This window comes from Bombina bombina, chromosome 6 (assembly GCF_027579735.1).
Source record: "Bombina bombina isolate aBomBom1 chromosome 6, aBomBom1.pri, whole genome shotgun sequence".
Taxonomy (NCBI): Eukaryota; Metazoa; Chordata; class Amphibia; order Anura; family Bombinatoridae; genus Bombina; species Bombina bombina.
Window position 1 is genome coordinate 161,251,034 of NC_069504.1, and position 11,193 is coordinate 161,262,226.

Genomic DNA, 11,193 nt, shown 5'->3' on the forward strand with positions numbered 1-11,193 from the left:
CAACGTCCTACTCCTGATGGTTCCTTGCATCCGTGTGGTTTCTTCTCTAAGAAATTGTCTCCAGCGGAGTGCAATTATGAAATTGGCGACAGGGAATTACTGGCCATAATTTTGGAACTCACGGAATGGAGGCATCTTCTCGAGGGTACTAGCGTGCCAGTGCTCATTCTTACTGACCACAAGAATTCAACTTATCTATCTGAAGCAAAACGTTTGTCACCCCGACAGGCCAGATGGGCGCTATTTTTGTCTCGGTTTAATTATGTGGTCTCCTACCTGCCTGGTAGTAAGAATGTTAGGGCTGATGCCCTCTCTCGACAATTTTCACCTCTGTCCAAGGAGGAGTCTGTACCTACTACTGTTATACCTCCTGATCATATTTTGGCTACCATACATACTAATTTGACTTCTCTCTTGGGGAGGAGATCCTGGCTGCACAAACCAATGCACCTCCTGAGAAACCTAGTGGTAAGTGTTTTGTTCCTGAGCATCTTAAAACTAAACTTTTTCACACTTACCACTATCCTAAAGCCGCAGGTCACCCAGGCAAGAACCAAATGATTTGGTCTGTCACTCAACAATTCTGGTGGCCAGGTCTTCATTCTGATGTTGCTGTGTATGTTGCCTCCTGCTCATGTTGTGCACAAAATGAGACTCCTCAACGTCTTCCTGTGGGTCTTCTTCAACCTATTGCTAATGGTGAGCGTCCTTGGACACATCTTTCCATGGACTTCATTGTCGAGCTCCCTGTTTCCAATGGCAATACTGTTATCCTTATGGTGGTTGACCGTTTTTCTAAAATGTCACATTGCATTCCCTTGATGAAGCTGCCTACCGCTCAGGAGCTTGCTTCAATTTTTGCCCGGGAGGTCTTCCGTTTACATGGGTTATCCAAGGAGATAGTGTTGGACTGGTGTAGCCAGTTTGTCTCCAGATTTGGCGTTCCTTTTGTGCTCAAATGGGGATCCAGCTTTCCATCTCCTCGGCATATCACCCTCAATCCAATGGGGCTGCGGAACGATCTAATCCAGCTCTGGAACAGTTCCTCCATTTCTATGTCTCAGATCACCACAATAATTGGTCTGAACTGTTACCTTGGGCAGAGATTGCTCATAATAGTGCTATTAATGCTTCCTCCAAGTTATCCCCGCTCATGGCGAATTATGGGTTTCAACCATCCGGTATTCCAGCTTTGGAGGAGCATCTCCAGCAACTGCGTTCCACGTGGGTGCAGATTCAGGATTGCCTTCATCGTTCTATGAAGCGCCAAAAGTTCCAGGCTGATTGTAGATGTCTGCCCGCACCTTCCTACCAGGTTGGTGGGAGAGTTTGGCTGTCCTCCCACAACTTGAACCTTCGTGTGCCTTCCAATAAATTGTTTTCCCGTTATGTTGGTCCTTTTCGAATACTCCGACAGGTTAATCCAGTGGCCTACACTCTTGACCTTCCTCCTGCTATGCGCATCTCCAATGTTTTCATGTCTCCCTCTTTAAACCATTGGTTTGTAATCGGTTTACCACTGTGTTGCCTCATCCCCGTCCTATCTTTGTTGACAACCATGAGGAGTATGAGGTCAGCAGCATTATTGATTCTCGTATGTCCAGGGGTCGTATACAGTATTTGGTTCACTGGAGGGGCTACGGTCCGGAGGAGCGTTCTTGTGTTCCCTCCTCTGATGTTCATGCTCCCGCCCTCCTCCGTGCCTTCCATGCCTGTTTCGCCAATAAGCCTTTTGTCCTCCCGCGGGGGAGGGGTCATTGAGGGGAGGGTACTGTCAGGGTTTTTTCCCCGTTGTGTTTGCCATGTGCTGCTGGCAGCCATTTTACTCACCTCTCTTCCTGACTATGGTGCATTGTGGGGGATGCTGCTCATTTCTTGCACTTCTCTTTATGGCCAGACTGGTGTGCATCATCCATGTGAGACAGGATGCAGTCTCAGAATTGTGATGTCATCACTTATTATTTAAAGGGCCTCTGTTCAGTATGCTTTGCCTTTGTGTTGTCTCAGACCTGTTTGTGAGAGTCCCTGTGTTGTGTATTACCTGGCTGCCTGACGCCCTTCCTGGTTCCTGATCCCTGGCTTGTTCCTGACTCTGCTGTTTTCCATGTTCCTCATTCCGGCTCGTCTGACTATTTGCTTTGGCTCCTGACTCGGCTCGTCTTACTGCCAGCTCTGGTTTTGACTCCTGGCTTGTTATTTGACTTGTGGACTTTTTATTATTTTTGCTATTAATAAAGGTGTGATTATTTTTGCACTTCTCGTCTCAGTCTGATTCCTGGCATCCTGACAGTTGGTCCATGAGGGCGATAGATGACTACCACTTTGAGGGAGATGGGGAGAACAGGCAAATACAGTGGACTTCAAAGGAAGAGAAGGAGAGAGATGGGATTGGAGTTAGGTACTGATAAGTGCAGGAGGGGGCGAGCAAGATCCCAACACCGCCACCACGTTTCTCACCTGGCCTAGGGGTATGGCTAAAGTGAAGACCACCATGTGTGAGAGTAGCAATGGAAACAGTGTCAGAAGGAGATAGCCAGGTTTCGGTAATTGCTAAAAGGGTGAAAGCATTTGATATAAACAGGTCATAAATGGTTATAAGTTTGTTGCAGATAGAGCGAGAGTTCCATAGTGTGCCGGTGAAAGGAGTGTGTGTATATGGGATGCATTGGATGGAAATTAGGTTATGTGTGTTGCTTTTATTAAAGTTTCTATAAGGAGTGCGTGATTGGGTAATGGTGTTAATGAGGGTGGGCCCAGGATTTGGAGAGATGTTGCCTGATGCTAATAGCAGCAAGGTGGAGAGTAAGAGTAGGTGAGAATGAGATTTATAGCAGTGGAGGTATTTTTGTGAAGTTGTGCAGTTTATTGATATAGATTTGAAAATAGAAAGTAGATGAGATGAGAGCTAAGGTATGGAGAAGAAAGGAGATAGGGGCCTATATAAACTGCATGTGGAAAAGGGTAAGGTAAGAGTATGTGAGCATACAAATTAGTATGTGAGCATGCCTGTGGAATAGACATGAGACTGGTAAAAGGAAAAGCAGTCCTGAAAACATAGCAGAATGTTTAGTGCCAAAGATTGTTTTTGAAATGAAAATATTTTGCTTGCCTCAAATCTTCTTCAAATCTTGTTCAATTCTTGTCTAATTGTTAGTGCTGCCACTTAAAGATGGTCACTTAAAAAAGATGAGAGCTTAGAGAGATGGAATACTCTGACAGTGGAGGGCCCTCTAGTGGGCCAGGAACAACATTAAGGGCTTAACAACTTGAAGTCAGGATATTGCTGGAGTGTGTTTGTTACAATGTTGCAGGTGTGGAGGCGGTGTTTGTGCTTACCTTTTTTAGGGTCCTGCAGCAGGGAGACTGGCCTCTTCCTGTTCCAGACATCAAGGGGAAAGCTTCCCCACCCACCCGTCCCCGGAGAGGAGAAGGAAGGTGGCATCAATGAGGCAGAGTGAGGGTGAGTGACCTGGCTGGGGTAAGTTTAATTGAGCTAGCCTTAGTAAGTCCGGGTTGTTAATATAGCCATCCACCCCTAGCAGGAGGGTTGCACGATTCGACTGAGAGGGGTCGCTTTTATAGGGCTGGATGGGATGTCCTAGCTGGCGGGTGGTCAAGGCCCTGGGGAGCGGGCACAGGGAGAGAAGAGTGACGGTCTAAAAAGAGGGAGGGGTGATGCCCGCTAGGTCCGGCCTAGGGGTCTTCTCCCTCGCAGACGCAGGCCGAAGATCTCTAAACTTCACAGCTCTCTCCCGGTGCCATTGGGCATGAACAGCCGGGTGTCACATCGCAAACATCGAAAGGGGCCTTGGCCGCTTGCTTGTAGGGGTTAAGTTAGGGATAGATGCCGCCACTGAGTTTTTTATTACAAACTTGTTTACAAGTTTTAAAAGTTAAGTTATGTTCAAGTGCCTAGTATAAGAATATAAACTACGTAGGCACCAGTTATTCGTTTATTAAATAAACGCGACCGTGACCGGTCTTTATCCCAATGCTTTTGTCTGGTCTTATTCTTTCCAAAAGGGGGAGGGTTCTACAGTATTTAGGACTGAATAGGTGGTTTAGACCTTATGCAAATGCTCAGGCCCCAGCAAACGCTCTCCCCTAACTGGTTTTAAATTTATAAGGCTTTTACCGACAGCTGAGTTTAATTGATTGGAGACAGGGAGATACGTTACACCCATGTGAAAAGACTAAGAATTGCAAGAAGATGAGAGGGATAGATTCAAGAAAGGAAATTGGGTGGGGATTAATTAATTAATTAGTTAAGCAAAGTTAGATAATAAAGAGATGCACATGCTGGGACAGGATAAAAGCAGATTATAGGAGTAGACAGTGGGTTAAAGAGACACACCAGGGGTTAAGAACAGTGTAATAAATCCATCAAAAACAGAGGTTTTAAAGGGACATTCCAGGGGTTAAGAACAGTGTAATAAATCCAGCAAAAACAGAGGTGTTAAAGGGATATACCAGGGGTTAAGAACAGTGTAATAAATCCAGCAAAAACAGATATACATGTATATATATATATATATATTTACAATAAAAATAACATTTTCCTGTATGTGAAGAACATTGGAATGTGAAATATTAATAACTCCTGTCAAGTGAGTGTTAGTTTTGTTCTTCTACACTCCATTGACGTCAATTACTCTTACATTCAAATTTTGGGTTTTCTGCACTAACGAAATAAATGTTGAATGCTTTTTAATTACTTGAATTAATTGTGTGACTTTCTTTTTAACAAATTTAACCCTTTCCCCCAATCCGATGTATATATACGTTGTGCAGTACTTTGCCTATTGTACCGCATGAGGTATATATACATCAGAGCTTCAGGAAGCTCCAGATGTCTCACCAAGAGCTGTAGTTACAGAGATTTAGGCATTTCCCTGCATATGGAACTGTCTTTGTCACTGTGTGTACCGATCAGCTGATGGTGCTGGCGGGAGGTGTAAGAGGGAATCCGGGATGCGGGTGGGAAGCCCAACAGTAGAGGGGGAGGGAGAAGGGAGGAGGAGGGAGTGGGAGGGCCCGACACTGTAGAAAATAAAAAATAAAGGGAGAGGGAAGGAAGGCGTGAAAGTCTACGGAAAAAAAGGTGGGGTGGGGGTGTGGGCAATCGCGGGAGGGGGGGAGGTGGTGGTACCACTACACTACAAAAAATAAAAAAATAAAAATTACATTAAAAAATAAGTTTTATAGGTACTGGCAGACAGTTGCCAGTACCTAAGATGGCAGCACTAGTTAGAGTGGTAAGGGATAGAGAGCTGTTTGGGAGGGATCAGGGAGTATCCTACCCTGCAGGGAAAAAAAAACCTTACATTGTTATATTGTCTGCTATTTCTGAACAAAGGGGATCCCAGAGAAACTTTTACAACCATTTGTGCCATGATTGCACAAGCAGTATCTAAATAATTTCAGTGAGAAACCTAAAGTTTGTGAAAAAGTTTACATTTTTTTTTATTTGTTTCCATTTGGCGGCGAAATGGTGGCATGAAATATACTAAAATGGGCCTAGATCAATACCTTGGGTTTTCTACTTAAAATATATATAGTTTTGATAGGTAAATAAAAAATAAAAAAGGCTCTATTTCTGTTTAAATGGATTGATAGCAAAAATGCTAATAATTCTCCAGTATTGTGGGCAAGTTTTTATCTGAAAGCCCTGGTAGTGACGGGGTTAAGAACATGTAGTAAAGGTTATTGTACACATCAATAATCATGCGATTTCCACTAATATTGGGGCCAGACTCTGAAGCAATGACAAATTAGTTTATTTCTTATAATTATACATGCTGCAGTACTGAATGAAAAATCAACATTTTGATTTTGTTCCCTCAAGATATTTACAATTCCAAAAAGAATTCAATGTTCCACATTTGTTAATTTCAGTATGAATTTGTGAAGCAATTTTATCCCTGACCCATTCTGTTAATAACTCCTTCATTCTTCATGTTGAATGCTTTGCATTTTTTATCTAAATCACAAAAGTACATTTAAATTTCTTGCCTGTAGCTGTAATTGAATAGAGAAATCAAGCATTAAACATTATACTATCCGAATACTCACTGATTATTTAACCCATTGTGTATACAGGGTTTACAGAAGTTTTAAATTTACATTTTTTTATTTAAATAACCCCTTTTGCCAATTTGTCTCTAACTTGGCACTTTTTAATAAAAAATACAAAAACACTTTCAATCTATTTATCGAATGCCAGGGAATTGATGGTGGTTGGGCTGCTGAGTTCATACTGGTCCATGTGTATAAAGGGAACCACGATCTATTCAAGATGTATAAGAAGGCAGTCATGGGATAGGTAGTTTCCTAATGCACCAGGGGGAGTGCTGAGCTTTTATGCAAGAGGTATGTGGAGCATAGCAATAACCACCCATTGAAAGCCATCACACAAGTCTTGTCTCACAGTTTAAAGTGATTGTAAACTTGAATGAATTAAAGCCCAGTATCAAATAATACTCTTAAAAACAGGGGCACTTTTATTCATTAAAGTTTACAAAGATGCTATTTTTTTAAAATACCTTTGCCTTATGGTAAGCATAATGCCAATCCACCGCCCGCATCTGCTGCTTTCATAAGCATATTGATGATGAATCTGGCTTCCTCCAATCGTAGCATTGCCCCATGAGCTGGATGCAAAAGCAGGCACACAACAATTGTAGGAACCGGATTCGTCATCGATCTGCTAAAGAAAGCAGCAGATGCGGGTGAAGGATCACAAAGGTAAGTATTTTTTATTTTATTTTTAAAAAAAGCATATTTGTAAAGTTTAATGAATTAAAGTGCCCCTGTTTTTAAGAGTATTATTTGATACTGGGCTTTAATTTGTTTAAGTTTACAATCACTTTAAGGCTTGACTCCTCTAGAAACCACTACAGTGGAGAGGGGAGAAGTGTGAGACCCGTAGCGGTTGATGAGCTTGCTGTTTCAGGTGTATGCAACTCACTTGTGAAAATATTGTAAATGCTGGTGGTTACATTACATTGGGATAACGTAGAAGTGTCCTATAGATGCTTACCTGTCCATACATTACCAAAATGAGCATAGTCTCTACTAGATATAACAGTATACTGTATTAAATAGGTTTTGGCTTTTTTCAGGTCCCCTAGGAAGAAGCTCATGTGGTTGTCCCTACGAGGTGACATTGGTAGGGTAAGTTTAGAGGTTAGTGTCAGTTTAGAATGTTTTATAAAAAAAAGTAGGTTTGACTGTTCAAATCTTGAAAAAAGCTGCCTACAGCTGAAACGCGTTGAAGTCTTTTACAGTCTACTTTATATGTGCTAAAAACAGAGCACTCTGTATACTCCAGCTGAATACTTCCGAAAACTTCTGAAACTTCTGCAAGGCTGAAAACAGCTGAGGATGTATACTCCGATAATCCGCTGCTACCATTGGTCAGTATAATCTCCATGTGACCTGAACATCAAAAGTAACACCACAGGTGTACTACGAGGTGATTGTTGGCTTGTGGCGTGTCAGAACTTAGACAAACAACTTTTGAATTTTGGTGAGTCCTTATATTAGAAGTGTATTCAGTTTTCTGCATTCTTGTGATTCCATCACACGGCATACAGGACATTTTCCTGCACACCACATATGAGTGGCAGTTATAAATATTGGGAGGATATTTACAACTAGATATATCCACACACAATCCGAGACTTATGCACCTGCTCTACTTGTGAATTCTACACTTCCCGCAAAGTGGATAAATCTAGATACAAATAGATACATGCAGAGATTAAGGCACCTGCTTTATTTGTGATTTTTTTCACTCCCCACAAAATGGATACTATTTGAGTGAATACATCAGAGTCTATTGTCACAATATTACTGATTGTATCCAGATATTGAACAAAGGATCCTCTTTAATGTCTTTTAGCTAAAGACTATATGAGTCCGTTTGACTCTAGTACATCCCTCTGAAAGCTATATGTGCATCTATTTTTACAAAATATTGGGCTACATTATGAGTTTTGCGTTATGAGTGGTGCGGTAATAACTTGCAATTTATTTGCACCGCTCACCTCCCTACAGCGCTGCTATTACAGGTTTACAAAAACCCGGCGTTAGCAGGTAAGAAGTGAGCGTAGAGCAAAATTGAGCTCCATACAGCACTCCAATACCAGCACTGCAGTGAGCTGGTTTTACGTGCTCGTGCACGATTTCCCCATAGACATCAATGGGGAGAACCGGCTGAAAAAAAGCCTAACACCTGCAATAAAGCAGCGTAAAGCTCCGTAACGCAGCCCCATTGATTCCTATGGGGAAAGAAAATTTATGTTTACACCTAACACCCTAATATGAACCCCGGGTCTAAATATCCCTAATCTTACACTTATTAACCCTATCTGCTGCACTCTGACATCGCCGATACCTACATTATAATTATTAACCCCTAATCTGCCGCCCCAGATATTGCCAACACCTATATTATACTTATTAACCCCTAATCTGCTGCCCCCAACATTGCTGACACCTACATAATATTATTAACCCCTAATCTCCCGTCCCCAATGTTGCTGCAACCTACCTACACTTTTTAACCCCTAATCTCTTGCCCCAACGTCGCCGCCACTATACTAAATTTATTAACCCCTAACCCTAAATCTAACCCTAACACTCCCTAACTTTAATATAATTAAAATAAATCTAAATAAAAATTCCTATCATTAACTAACTAATTCCTATTTAAAACTAAATACTTACCTATAAAATATACCCTAAGCTTGCTACAAGATAACTAATAGTTACATTGTAGCTAGCTTAGGTTTTAGTTTTATTCCACAGCTAAGTTTGTATGTATTTTAACTAGGTAGAATAGTTACTAAATAGTTATTAACTATTTACTAACTACCTAGCTAAAATAAATTCAAATTTACCTGTAAAATAAAACCTAACCTGTCTTACACTAACACCTAACCTTACACTACAATTAAATCAATTACATAAATTAAATACAATTAACTAAATTACAAAAAAACAAACACTAAATTACACAAAATAAAAAAAGAAATGATCAGATATTTAAACTAATTACACCTGATCTAATTGCCCTATCAAAATAAAAAAGCACCCCTAAAATAAAAAAAAACCCTAGCCTAAACTAAACTAAACTACCAATAGCCCTTAAAAGGGCCTTTTGCGGGGCATTGGCCCAAAGAAATCAGCTCTTTTACCTGTAAAAAAAATACAAACAACTCCCCAACAGTAAAACCCGCCATCCACACAACCAACCCCCCAAATAAAATCCTAACTAAAAAACCTAAGCTCTCCATTGCCCTGAAAAGGGCAATTGGATGGGCATTGCCCTTTAAAGGGCATTTAGCTATTTTTCCGCCCAAACCCTAATCTAAAAATAAAACCCACTCAATAAACCCTTAAAAAACCTAACACTAACCCCCGAAGATCCACTTACAGTTTTTGAAGACCTGACATCCATCCTCAACGAAGCGGCAGAAGTCCTCATCAAAGCCGGCAGAAGTCTTCATCCAAGCAACCCGAAGTCTTCATCCAAGCCGGCAGAAGTCTTCATCCAGACGGCATCTTCTATCTTCATCCATCCGGCGCGGAGCGGGTCCATCTTCAAGACATCCTCTTCAATCGACGTCTTCTTGAACAATGAATTCTCCTTTAAGTGATGTCATCCAAGATGGCGTCCCTTGAATTCCGATTGGCTGATAGAATTCTATCAGCCAATCGGAATTAAAGTTGAAAAAATCCTATTGGCTGATGCAATCAGCCAATAGGATTAAGCTTCAATCCTATTGGCTGATCCAATCAGCCAGTTAAGCTCACATTCTATTGGTTGATATGATTATACCTGGAAGTGCTGTGATTTCTAAGAGAAGACAGGATAACTTGCATAGTGCTGATTAACAGGATTTCTGAAGGTATAACATTATTACTCTCCCCACAAGAGCCCCTTAACCCCCCTCCAACACATATTCCACATCCACCTTTCAAAGCGGTTTATCTTTTGTTGGGGAGGTGAGGACTGAATCCAAGGAGGGGAACAGATGTTGCAATAAGAAGGGGATTGAATTGCCTTTTTCAGTGGTTACTTACCACGCAGAGCCCTATCCATACCTCACAGGAGTTGAGGTGGAAGCACGTGAGTTTTCATTTGGCATTACTCTGCAGAAAAATAGCAAGAGTATTTGATATACTACACTAGGAGGTTTCTTTTGCTGTGTGCCCTTCCCTCTTCTGTTCCAGATATATATATATATATATATATATATATATATATATATATGATATATATTTCCTACTATTTTATATCATAATATTGTCTGTTAGTAGCAGTCTGATGTGATTAATCATATAGCCATATTAAAAAGTAATTATATTCTTAATTATTCATAATTAATCATAGCATTTAATATCCTAGCATTTTAATCATAGCATTTAATATCCTGGAATTACATTGCATTTTTGAGCATATCTCTATATTCCATACATACCTGCAAAAGAATTCTGTAGCAATTAAATCAAGACAGGTATATAGGGGCATTATAATTATTGATCACTCAATACCGATATTTCACTTCACCATTTCACATGTCTCAACAATGTTTAAAATATGTACCCACTTATTGAATAAGTATTTATTTGAAAACCTAATTTTCACACCAGATTCCTGAAACAAAGACATTTATTCAATATGGTATATTCCTAAAGGTAATCTTATATGTTGGTATTCTTTCATAAAGTCTTGGTATATTAAATATTTCTGCAAATTAAAGACAATTTGTACTTTAAAATGTATTTTAAGCTCACAATATTATCACTTGCCTGTAAGTGTATTCTCCAGATATCATATGTGTATTTAAAGGGAACCTAAACACCATCATTTTTTCTGTGATTAACTTTTTATTAAAACCTTTTTGTATTATATTAAACATTGTTGCTTACTTTTTTTATTTTCCTAGCATCTGCTCAATTATTTTTCAGCTCCAATATTACCCCTAAACCACCGCCTACTGAATGTGGTGCTAGCCGCCATGTTGTAACGCGCGTTGTCTATATAGACTGTATGCGCACTCCCTGCTTCACTCCTTCACTTCCAAGCATGCGCATAAAAGGGAAACTCTTTGCAGCTTCTATGAAGCTCGTTCTCATTAACTTTGTGAACGAGCTTCATAGATTTAGTTGTTCAGTTGCACTGCA